Below are 13,978 nucleotides of genomic sequence, written 5' to 3'. Positions count from 1 at the left end.
GGAAGCGTCATCTGATACTCGCAGTATCTACCACTTGTTGATTGTAATGTGGGGATGATCCTACCAGAAACGGAAGCGTCATCTGATACTCACATTATCTACCACTTGTTGATTGTAATGTGGGGATGATCCTACCAGAAACGGAAGCGTCATCTGATACTCACATTATCTACTACTTGTTGATTGTAATGTGGGAATGATCCTACCAGAAACGGAAGCGTCATCTGATACTCACATTATCTACTACTTGTTGATTGTAATGTGGGGATGATCCTACCAGAAACGGAAGCGTCATCTGATACTCACATTATCTACTACTTGTTGATTGTAATGTGGGGATGATCCTACCAGAAACGGAAGCGTCATCTGATACTCACATTATCTACTACTTGTTGTTTGTAATGTGGGGATGATCCTACCAGAAACGGAAGCGTCATCTGATACTCGCACTATCTACTACTTGTTGATTGTAATGTGGGGATGATCCTACCAGAAACGGAAGCGTCATCTGATACTCACATTATCTACTACTTGTTGATTGTAATGTGGGGATGATCCTACCAGAAACGGAAGCGTCATCTGGTACTCGCACTATCTACTACTTGTTGATTGTAATGTGGGGATGATCCTACCAGAAACGGAAGCGTCATCTGATACTCGCAGTATCTACTACTTGTTGATTGTAATGTGGGGATGATCCTACCAGAAACGGAAGCGTCATCTGATACTCACATTATCTACTACTTGTTGTTTGTAATGTGGGGATGATCCTACCAGAAACGGAAGCGTCATCTGGTACTCGCACTATCTACTACTTGTTGATTGTAATGTGGGGATGATCCTACCAGAAACGGAAGCGTCATCTGATACTCGCAGTATCTACTACTTGTTGATTGTAATGTGGGGATGATCCTACCAGAAACGGAAGCGTCATCTGGTACTCGCACTATCTACTACTTGTTGTTTGTAATGTGGGGGATGATCCTACCAGAAACGGAAGCGTCATTTGATACTCGCAGTATCTACCACTTGTTGATTGTAATGTGGGGATGATCCTACCAGAAACGGAAGCGTCATCTGATACTCACATTATCTACTACTTGTTGTTTGTAATGTGGGGATGATCCTACCAGAAACGGAAGCGTCATCTGATACTCGCAGTATCTACCACTTGTTGATTGTAATGTGGGGATGATCCTACCAGAAACGGAAGCGTCATCTGATACTCAAATTATCTACTACTTGTTGATTGTAATGTGGGAATGATCCTACCAGAAACGGAAGCGTCATCTGATACTCGCAGTATCTACTACTTGTTGATTGTAATGTGGGGATGATCCTACCAGAAACGGAAGCGTCATCTGATACTCACATTATCTACTACTTGTTGATTGTAATGTGGGGATGATCCTACCAGAAACGGAAGCGTCATCTGATACTCACATTATCTACTACTTGTTGTTTGTAATGTGGGGATGATCCTACCAGAAACGGAAGCGTCATCTGGTACTCGCACTATCTACTACTTGTTGATTGTAATGTGGGGATGATCCTACCAGAAACGGAAGCGTCATCTGATACTCGCAGTATCTACCACTTGTTGATTGTAATGTGGGAATGATCCTACCAGAAACGGAAGCGTCATCTGATACTCACATTATCTACTACTTGTTGTTTGTAATGTGGGGATGATCCTACCAGAAACGGAAGCGTCATCTGATACTCGCAGTATCTACCACTTGTTGATTGTAATGTGGGGATGATCCTACCAGAAACGGAAGCGTCATCTGATACTCACATTATCTACTACTTGTTGATTGTAATGTGGGAATGATCCTACCAGAAACGGAAGCGTCATCTGATACTCACATTATCTACTACTTGTTGATTGTAATGTGGGGATGATCCTACCAGAAACGGAAGCGTCATCTGATACTCACATTATCTACTACTTGTTGATTGTAATGTGGGGATGATCCTACCAGAAACGGAAGCGTCATCTGATACTCACATTATCTACTACTTGTTGATTGTAATGTGGGGATGATCCTACCAGAAACGGAAGCGTCATCTGATACTCACATTATCTACTACTTGTTGATTGTAATGTGGGAATGATCCTACCAGAAACTGAAGAGTCATCTGATACTCGCAGTATCTACCACTTGTTGTTCGTAATGTGTGGGTGATCTTAATGCGATGAGAACATTTACATCACATACGCTTATCAACGTTTGCCTTCATCTAAATGTTGGCGGTGCTCATAACACGTTTTCGTAATGATTCTTACCAGAGTTTTCGAGACCACACAAAGCTTAGTCGATAACCAAGAGTATGTCACAACATTTTTCTGCTGAAATAATACTCCCAGATTACATTGTGAAAGTCAGAAAGATGGACAACGAGTCGTGAATCTCACTCAATACTTAGTGAGCATTCTTGACATCATATGACCGTCCGAGTGTGTATATCCGCTACACATGATAAACTTGTTACCACGCAGAAGGCATATGGCAACAGGCAACACAGCAAATGGTCTTTAAAGGAACAACTGATTTCATTCAGTACCCGCAGCTCTATTGCCAGAAGCTACTACTGTCAGGATAGCAATTGTTTTCTTAACATAATAGCATGATGAATATACAGTGATAATCTTTTAAAATGGAGACATCGCATGAGGAAACAATATTGTAAAATGCTGAATTATTGCTGTATGTAATAATATTTCAGAGATAATCAGAACGGATTTTGTCTTAGACTCGAAATTCAACAAGAAAATGTAATTCGTCTTCAATGATGTTTTTACAAAATGGACATAATCTATAATTTCTGTCAGTGGATAGTCTTCTTCCTTCATTTACTTTTAGATCTAATAGCCCTAATTTAAACTTTACAAGTAGCAGTCTCAGATTCTTTGTAGTCACAAGGGATAAATATCTTTCTGGTTCTAAAAGGGATTTAGACTGTCTGTAACAATCAAAACGAGAGCTTTCTTCTAACCTCGAGTGCCATTCTTGTTGAAAAATACATATACAGCGATTTCTAAACTGGTTCAGGAAAACACTCACATTACATGCGGATTGGTTTAACCAGACAATACCAAAACCTTTGGAACAAAGAAGGTTCCTTATGTGGGACGCCCAAGTTTCTTTGCCGTTATTATCTAAATGTAGAAGCATCTTGTAGGAAATGCAATGTACTATCTTTAGCCAGTATTTTAAGAATCTAATTTGAGCACTGATGAAAACTGGAAATCTCCCACATTCTCCCCATACCATGTATTGTGTGACGCCTAAAATTTTCTTGCAAGCCAGTAAGTGTATCATTTCGAGCGCTTGGAAAGGTTTGAAGCCCCATATTTCAGAGCCGTACAAAAGAATAGGCTGAATTTGCACATCAAATAATTTGAAGAACACGTTGTGGGTAAGGAAGCCAACGTTGTTATAGAGGGACATGAGGTATAACAGTGCTTTCTTAGCTCTGAGAGCTAAATCTGCGGCACAATGTGTCCAATCCATAGTAAAGAAAAGTTTTACACCAAGGTACTTATAATGATTTGCGACATGATTAACGGGTTTAGTATTAAAACACCACTTTTCCTTCGAAGAGAGGGGACCACCTTTTCTAAATACAACAATATAATTTTTTTCAAGATTTACTGATAGCGACCATACTAAAGAATATCTTTCTAGTATGTTTAACTGGTTTTGTAATTGAGGTAGATACTAGAATTACATCATCTGCAAAAGTGACGTAAAAAATTCGATAATGTCAGGAAATAACAGGACACCATGCTTACCATGCATCGAAAGATAACACGTTAATGAAGAAAGAGAACAGGATAGGGCTCATAATACATCCTTACCTTAAACCGATTGGACTGTCGAAAACATCAGATAAACCATCTTGACTGCGTACACACGATTTGATATTTGAGTATAATGATGTAATCATGGTGTACATTTTGCCTCCCAGGCAAGCATTTCTAAGACCATAGTTTGGAACAGTCAACTGAGTCGAACGCCTTCTTAAAATCAACAAATGCAACACACAATTAGATTTGCGTCGAGATAAACATTTCTGAATGATTACATATATGGTGAAGATATGATCTGGTGTAGAATAGGACTTTCTGAATCCTGCTTGACATTCGGGAATTTTAACGTGCATGTTTGTCCACAGTGTAAGTCTATTAATGAGAATAGATGTAAAAGCTTTACCTAAAATACTCATCAATGATATACCTCTGTAGTTGTTTACATCTCCCTTTTCATGAATTGGAACAATAATTGAGCGTGTCCAGACTTTTGGAAAGTAGACATCAATGAATATTTTGTTGAAATATTTAGTAAGAAAAGGCAGAATTTCAGAATTTGAACATTTCAACATTTCTACAAGAACCAGATCAGGACCAGGTGATTTACCACATTTAAGAATATTGATTGCATTCGAAATTTCACTGTCTGTAATATGACAGTCTAGCACCCGTCTGTCTATATCATCGAGTGTAGGGGGTGAGTCGTCTGTAGAGATATCTTCATGCTGGATAATCTGGAAGATACTGTCATTCTTAATGACTGACTTACAATGGACAAGCCATTCTGATTTTGATACCTGATTACAGGGGTCTGATTTTTGTCTGAGTGAGCGGACTCGTTGCCAGAATAGGGATGGGTTATGGAGAGAGTCGTTAAACTTTCTTAGGTTGTTTTTGCACTGGTTTGTTTTGAATTGTCTACAAAAAGCTTTATATTTATTTCTTTCCCTACGATATAAAACTCGATAGTTATCAGAACGATTATATATACATCTTCTAAGTGCTTTTTCTAGCACGTCGTTTAGCTGCTCTACACTCTTTGTTAAGTTTATCTTTAGGTTTCCTGTCAGGGTTAATCGTCTTCCTCATACACTGTGCGGTTTCTAAAATAGTTTTGACAAAGTCGAGTATTGCTAGTTCTATATCAGTATCTAACATATCGGTGATTACATCATGCAACAGAGATAATTTAGGTCGCAAGATGGATAAAATGTATCCTTGAGTGAATCACAATTTCCACACAATTTTCTCTTCTAGATTGGAGGGATTTCTACTGGAGAGTGTACATGAGAAATTACAGGTCAGTTCTAATGGGGAGTGATAGTTTCTCAATAAACTGAAAGAAAGATGGAGTGCATATAAAATAATCATTAACACCGCCACCCTGCTGGCCTATATATGTACATTCCCCTTCCATGTCACAGGCAGCTCTTCCATTTACAATATAAAGCTGTAGAGCATAGCAAAAGTCAAGAGGTATACGCCCAAAGTTATTGATCCCTTTGTCATGTGACTTCCGGTTTGACACAGAGACATCATCATGGCAGTGAGTGTCTCTCTGCATGTGTTCAGCACTTCGTTCATCGAGTTCAACTGGAACGTTATTCCCGTCACCTGTTCATGTTACCAAGAACTGTATGCGAGTCCTGGAGATCAGTCAGATTTTCTAATACGAAAGTTTCAATCTGATTTTTGTGACAATCAGTATTATATCTAGCGTAATATGACGACCCGTCTGGTGGATATATGTTCACAACAAAGCTATGTCCTTATTAATTGAAAACGTTTTTTTCTTAAATTTTATGCAAAGTAGATTGTGAACATTCGGGTTGATTATTTTTACAAATCGTGAGAGTGACTGATGGATACAGACACAAATGCCACCAGACAAGCAACCATGTTCCGACAGCTTTACAGCTGGACTTTCATAAATATCGTAGTCATCAAACCACTGTGGATTTACTTGTGTACTGACAAAGGTCTCGAGAAGACAAACTATCTTGAAGTTGCTTAAACAGGCTTTAACATTTTCGTTACCATGTTTACTAGGCCATTAATGTTCCAACATAGTGCAGAAAAGACAAAAATATCTGTGAGCTGTGTAGACGATCCGTGTGAAATGTGGTCCGAGCTTTGGCTATTGTCCTATTGGCTGGTTCCAGCTTCTAGCCCACTGTTTTCACGCCTGCTGAAAGCTTCTAATTTATCAGGTTCCTCATCCATACGAGCAAGACGTTCATCAGCTGAGTCCACCGTGTCAGTTATAGCGTCAAAGTCACTGTACATAACCTCAAAATTACCCTTGATGTCATTTACCTCTTTCTGCAGTTCAGTTACAGTTGACTCCAGTTTGTCGCATTTAGCGTGGATTAGGGTAATTTGACCTTTTAAATCAACGATCTGGGAAGTGAGGTTATCTTTCACATTGCGGAGTTCACTAAGAATAGAATTCTGGAGATCTTCCAGAGACAGGGGACCAGGATTCATTTCAACGTCACTGGAACACATAATTATTTGGGGAACAGTCTAAGTAAACTTATTCTCAGGTCTTTTCGTTACACTCCACTACTGAGTCTAACAAAACCTTATGGGAGGTCGCGTCAGGTAACCTTTGAGACTGACCAATCAGAACACAGCTTACCAAATCGCGAAAGTGGACATTTGCACATACCTTTTGAACTTTTTATCTCGAAAAGGTTCGTACCCGAACGATTCCGAATGCTATTTAGCGTACGCTCGCTTCCGGATGATGCACACGGCGTACGTACAACCATGACAACGGAGAGTGAAAATAGTGTTTTTGGCAATATTCAAGGATGTTATCTTAGCTATTAGCTAATGGTAACCATGTCAACGGAAACCCCAACGCGTATATATTGCAGGTCACATAACTGTGTTTTATGCGGATTTTTTTCTGTAGAGATCTGTGTCAGTGACCTGAATATTTTGAAAGTCCCTCCGATCCCTAAATAATAGCCGTTGTCTGATTGGTTAAATCTATTTAACCGTCTCGCGTTTGATTGGACGGTCATTTGTCGCTCAAAGGTTACCTGATGCGACCTTCCACTAGGTTTTGTTAGACTCAGTGGTGGAGTGTAACGAAATACACTGAGACTAAGTTTACTTAGATTGATTTGGGAAATGACTTTGCCCCTGATGATAGCTCACAGCACTCGGCCCGACCCCAAGCCAGCGCACGTGAATCATGTTGTCGTAGCGAGACATGGTGACGTCACATGAAAACACACTACGTATGTTTGTCTTATTCAAATTTCGTCGATATGGCAAGTCATATAACAAATTTGAAGTCCACAAAACGTATGGGAGTTGGTGATGTTGTCCACTCAATATAAAAATAAAAACATATGAAGTTGTAACATCGCATCTGTACTGTCACCACTCTTGACTAACGCGCCAAAGATAGTATACAGTACCGCGAGAGTACAATCAATAGTGCAATTTTGACAGAGGGTCAATACGTGTGTTAACTACTTCACAATTTTAAGTTGTCCTTGACGACGTTCGTCACAGTTGTTCTACAACTCATCAGTCTAACATGAAATAAATGGTCTCGCTACGCGCCTGTTACGAGACAATATCCCAACAGCTGCTACATCTCAACAACCGCTACATAGGCCCTAATAACACCATACACTTGCCATAAGTCTGTATGATGGGAGGCACGTGGAACTAACTGAAGCCGAACGTCAGATTATCGATTTGGGATTGTTCTGGCAAATGCTGCGTGGTCTTGATAAGACATCATCCAACTCATGGCTGTAAATATTATGTACACTAGACTATTTCTCTTTTACATCTGTGGGGTATATATTTTCTCTTGTCCCACCCGATGGAGGATATGTTGTAAAGCAGCCATTTTGTGGCTGTGCATTTTTTGTTTAGGAATGGTGTTTTCAAACAACCTGTGACAAATATCTCGAGTTTGAGCCATCTCTGAAATAGAGGTATGTGATACGAAGTAGCACGGAAACATATGACTTTACGGATTTTTGATGTAAATGATTACAACAAAGTGAGGAGACGTACATGCCATGCATGCAGTATTATGCAAAAGATGACATCAACATCGACAGGTAATTAATTGGTCACAAGTAGTACATTATCGGATGAGGCCAGTTGGAGAGTAAGAGAAAAAGAACAAAAGCACAAGTATACTGTAACGGAACTTCCAAGGACTAGTCAAAATACTAGTAGACAAACTTCACAAATATAATGGATGCTGCCACCAGTCACAAAATGTGACAAAATAAATACCAGAGTTCGGAGACGAAGTTCAGTGAAAATATATCACAAGGACCTAACATACAAAGAATGAAGAAACTGGCGATATGCAGAAGGATCACACAACAAATAGATAAAGTTCCAATAACGATTTTATTTAATGAGCACTAAACTGAAAATACACGATCTCGAAACTGTCACCTGGACTGTCATCAGGACGGGATATTTTGCTTGTCAACCCGTATCTTCGTGGTTATAGAAGTCTTGCATTGCTGTTTGGCAGTCTTGACTGAGACTCATGGCTGCTAAATGAATTAAACTGTACAATAAACTGGAAAGTGAATGAACTTGCAGCAACCGGAACTGGATCCAGATAATGTAAACAACGTATTCCGGTAGTCACGCTATCCGGAATGAACGACAAGGAGGCCACACCTCCAACAGCTGTCAAAATGTGATACGAGTATGAATAAGGCTAAATCCCACTTATAACTTGCATTGAAAAACGTATGTCTCGGCTGCAGACGATTCCAATAATCCCCTGTGTAAGAAACCCTCAGCAGAGACTGTAACTTGATAAGGTCAACATAGCATGTCGGAATGACCTTGGACCCCCCGCATCGCGAAGACAATCAGCGACTGTCATACATCAAATTAAACTGTAATATTTCCTTCTGGCGATAAATCATACTTGACTTGCAATGGACAACTGTGACTGTGAGTGTATCTGTATCTGTAATCTGTACACTTGATTCCCATAAGCAAAGGATAATCCGTCGGAATGAATCTGCCGGAATGAATCCGGATCTGAACAAGGTTGAAAAATAAAACCACAATAATCACCTAACTACAACTAGATACTTAGAGATCAGACCAAGTGTTAACAATATCCTTGTTAATTAAAAGTAATACAGTCCCATAATGCGAAAATGAGAATTAAGCTGTGACGTAACCCTGGAACCCTACCTTGCTTGAGAAGTCAAATGTGCCGCCCCGACTTTAACCTTGACAGCTCTATTTATAGGTGACATAAGGTCACATGACACGCAAACGTGACGTCAGGGAAATCAAGATGGCGACTGTAAACATGACTGACGTTACTTGTGCCGTAATTTACTGTTATACCTGATACTGTAGCTTGGAAGCTGACTGCACAAAAGGTAGGCTATCTTAATTTTATGCAGCATAAGGCTGGTATCTTGGCTGGAATCACTGTGATGGCTGAGAAATTGATTATCTCGGTATTTGAAGCCAAGAACAGACATGAATTTTTGTTACAATACCATTCTCTTCCCACAGAGGTTACTTGTCATATCTTCCTACGAACCTCTGTTCTAATACGACCATATTTCGCGGTTCTCATAAAATCCCCTACCGGCAAAAAAATGGCAGCAGATTTATCTCCCTTTTTTCTGTCCAATCCATGGGCCGTTTCGGGCCTGTAGATCGCCATCAATGTTTGGCAATATATGCAGTACGCTTCACAGTTGATTGACCTACCCTTTGTTGTCCTTGGTATAACTCGCTGCAGAGATAACCCTGCCTCGAGAGCATTGGTTGTGTCATTGGTGCACACTCTCCGCCTGGGAACATCTGCTTCTTGTTGTGCGGCAGTGTATTTCATTGTGGCACAGAGTTGTAATTTCACTACATTGGTTCCGCAAATTTAAACTATAGGTGACATTAACAAAGAACAACGACATTTAATTAACATTGAAGTTTACAACCAATAGAAATCACTACAAAGCAATTACAATGGAAATTCAAAACAGATCGGCAGTACAAATACGAAATAACGCCGATTGAGTCTTAAAGTAAGGACATTGATTACAGCCTATGTCCGGCAGTACGCGAAGTTCAATGATCGGGCAAGGCCGAGTATCCATTGTGAAAAGTGATCTTCACACTAATCTGATATGATATGTGGTGCTTATATCGTATTGTTCTATATACGACAACACAGGGGATGTAGCTTCCGAGTTTATTTCATGGCCAGAGCCCAACTGCCGAACTTCGTTCGGACTTTCCGGGATATCCCTTGCCTCACGGGTCATTACTGGTAAACACATATAAGATGATCCACGACCTGACAAATGACCCCAATTTGCATACTTGGGAAGGCCCCACAGAACGATCCACTTGAAACAAGAGGGGGGCAGGTTGTCTGATAAATATCGAGAAGTTCATTTTCCCCGTGCGTTTCACGCATGAATTGTTACAGCACACACGATTTGGGAATCCCAATCCCAACGAATTGAATCAACACAAAATACGGAGCAAATATGTTTAGGACCACAGATCCATTTCACGAAGCAAATGCCATTTTCCTGGGTTTTTAAACGAAATTGTTGAATATCTAAGATGCTTGTCCATGCCCCAATCATCTATTTGTCTTCGTCTTAACTAAAGGTTATCGTGGAATATCAGTATCTTATGCCTGAAATTGCAGGCTTATCATTCGAAGGAATATGCGGTGTTGATTTCATGTCACGGTTAGCATGTATTACACGTGCATAATCGTCAAGCTACCTGTAGCAGCCAAGTGTAATCGTCCAATTCGTTGTACCGCCTCTCTTGTCACACATGCGTTTAGTGCGCAGGATCATCTAACATGTCTCCCTCTTGTTTCAAGTGGATCGTTCTGTGGGGCCTTCCCAAGTATGCAAATTGGGGTCATTTGTCAGGTCGTGGATCATCTTATATGTGTTTACCAGTAATTGCCATAACTTTAATTGTAATCTTACTGGTGTTTAAATGCCGAAAACGAATTTCACTATCTGGTACAAAATTGGAATTAGCACTTACCACAAGAAATAAGTGTTGCCACATTGCTTTGATGAACTCAGCAGCATGTCCTCCTCAAATTAAAGTCACGTACACTGAAGCGGTTCGGCTTTCAAAAAGTTACTTTTCCGCTATGATAACGTATGATCGGCAGATTAGCTTTTCTGATCCTGATGTTGAAATTCTGATTGTTCCAACGCGATACAAAAATTTCACTTGTTAAGTATTACAAATTACAGTCTATCTTAGCTGGTCAATACCGTGCTTACCTTCTATTACGTTATGATCACACGACACAATATATTCATCAATCAAGTTCCGTTTGTAATGACAACCAAGCCTCAGCTCCACAGTCATCATTACTTTATCCCGTCGTTCCTTAAGGGAATGATCTTACAAAATGTGTTAAAACCATTTGTCCACTTTCTGTTTATGCTTATCTATTACCCGTGTTGCTGTAGTATGTCTGGGACAATTGAGATCTTGGCACGATTGTACTTCAGAATGTGTGGAAATGTCTTAATCTTCATGTTTATTTCTGGGAAGAGCGGACAAAAAGGAAACGGACAACTGTGTGTGTTTGTGTGTGTGTGCACCAAGCGCAGTGTGATGCGCCGGTGCTCACCATCTATATTCTCGTAACAGTTAAAGGAAGTGTGATCATAGTTGATATATATATATGTTTGATGCCTCATATTTTGATGCCTCATTTTAAATTGTGCCTGGCCAAATGTGTGTGCAATCAAACTTTCGTGTGCCCACAGACTGTATAGTACGAGGACGTGACAATTTCTTTTCCAAGGGGCAAATATCGTAGATGTCTTAGATGTGATAGACATATAAATGTCGTAGTGATACATGCTAGTGTACTTGGTATAAATATAAATGAAACGTAGTGGAAGAAAGTAGGCAACGTAGAATTAAGAAACTAGTGCATGGGTAGACTAGACAGATTATATTAGTGTATGTACTTATAAGGGAGGCTGAGCTGGACTGAGCTCTCCGGAGGCCCGAGATGACCAGCTAATGACCCATCAGTATATATTCCCTACAGTATATATTCCCAATAATATTCGGGAATAGGCCTAAACATTTCCAGACACGTATGTCTTCCTGATTAAATACACCACACCACCTTCCGCTACAGATTCTTCACAGAAACAACATAATACATTTATAATAACCCTTTCTAAAACACAATGTCGGATTACATGATGGCATAGTAAATATAACTTTGTGGAAATACAACAGCAAAACAATGTGGCAAGATATGTACACAGATAATATTCACTATCTTCTTACATAAAAACATTATCATATTGATGATACTGGCGAAGGAACTGAAAACACTTTACGCATTAAAAAGAAGGCTATTTTTAACTTGCAAACCAAAGTTCATGTTCAAAATAATGACTGAAATTGGCCATTGACAGTGTAAATACTTCGAAGAGAATGTAGCAAAGATGTATGTCCACAAAAATGTACATATACTGATAAGTCAATGGCAATAAGTGTACTTGAGGTATTGTAGAAATGCTATAACTACCGCTCAAAATTTGATAAGGATCATAGATATTTTCTTTTTATAAAATTAATAACTGCATCACTGGTAATACTGTGTTCAAGTTCAAATCAAAAACGTCTTCAACAAACTTGCACGTGCATTCCATGCCATGGGAAATGCGTTTTTCATCACAGTTTATGGTTTTGCTGCCATTGCACGATTTTCACTCAGGCATGGGTGTCTTATTCTTTCTAAAATTTCAAACTCACTTGAGTGTTTACACCAAGTTTATCAACACAATGCCCCCTCAACGTGTACGGCGTCGCCTGACGACAGAACAACTGGGCAGATGTATCGGAAAGTTTGACGCTGGTTATTCACAACGTGACGTTGCAAATGCACTGAACGTCAGCCAGAGCGATGTAACGCGATGTAAACAGGGCCTGGAACCGACAGCAAACTTTTGGTACAGCAGCACACCGACATGGGGGTGGTCGTCATAGGTCGACAACCCAACGTCAGTACCATTTTGTGGCTCTTCAGGCACGACGCCATCCCTTCTGGACAGCAACCAGCCTACGTAACGACCTCCTGAACGCCTCGGGGTGAATGTGTCCACTCAGACGATACGGAATCGTCTTCACAATGCAGGTCTCAACTCGAGAAGGACATGTGTTCGAATCCCTCTGACTGTTCGACACCGACGGAAGCGATTGGCCTGGGCTGAAGATCATGTCACATGGACATCGCGCTCGCCTGATTTGAACAGGTTGCCCTTTCACGCCGTAGAGCACAACCCACGACTTTGGCAGAACACCGGAAATGCCCTCGTGGAAGAGTGAAACAACCTTCCCTTTGGAAACGTCCGGTTACTTATTGACGACATGGCTCGACGTTGTCAAGCAGTCATTGATGCAAGGGGAGGCCATACCCGGTATTGACACTTCATCGACTAAGTGTAATGATGGACTATCCCCCCAAAATGTGTAATTCTTTCTCTGGTTTGCTGTTAACATTTTGTAATGAAATGCCTTTTGGTGCTGTTATCAGATTTCAAGCATTCCGTATTGATAAAGGTTCATGCCGTTCATGAATTTTCATTCATAACCTGAGTAAACACGTTTCTGAGTCAAATTTATGTCTTTTGTTATGTTAGTGGTAAATTACACACATATAACCTAGTGATCCTTATCTAATTGTGAGTAGTATACTTATCTATAGTCTGGCAGAAAATGTTTCAGGACGGTGTTTGGTAACTTTACTTTAAAACTATAAGTGCTTCCCGTTTCCAATTTGGTATGAGGCTTTATAATTCTTGTACCACTGAGGATTTTAATTGTCATAATTTATCACTCGATAATAAGAAAGTTGTCTATAACAGCTGTCATTGTTTCAAGTCACAACAACAGGGGCCATTCACTTGTAGCTTCTGAAAAGTATTTCAAACGGCCTTGGATCTCTCAAAGGGCGTGTTGAGTGGAATTATTCATGCCTCATCTACGGCCATTCCTGGGACCGTCTCATAACTTGGTAGGAAATTAAAACTGGATAGTTTTGATCAAAGACTTATCGGGGACACAATTAGAAAACTAACACGTCAAAATGAGCGTGTGTCGGTACGGCGACTGAAA

At 40.1% G+C, this 13,978-nt stretch overlaps 1 protein-coding gene across 3 annotated transcripts in view; it reads right to left on the bottom strand.

The window, feature by feature from the left end:
* Positions 1 to 13,978, bottom strand: part of LOC137298287 (armadillo repeat-containing protein 8-like) — an 801,735-nt gene that overhangs the window by 77,170 nt on the left and 710,587 nt on the right. The gene's annotated exons all lie outside the window — the stretch shown is intronic.

This window comes from Haliotis asinina, chromosome 10, assembly GCF_037392515.1.
Source record: "Haliotis asinina isolate JCU_RB_2024 chromosome 10, JCU_Hal_asi_v2, whole genome shotgun sequence".
NCBI classification, from domain to species: Eukaryota; Metazoa; Mollusca; class Gastropoda; order Lepetellida; family Haliotidae; genus Haliotis; species Haliotis asinina.
This window is presented reverse-complemented; position numbering and strand designations above follow the sequence as displayed.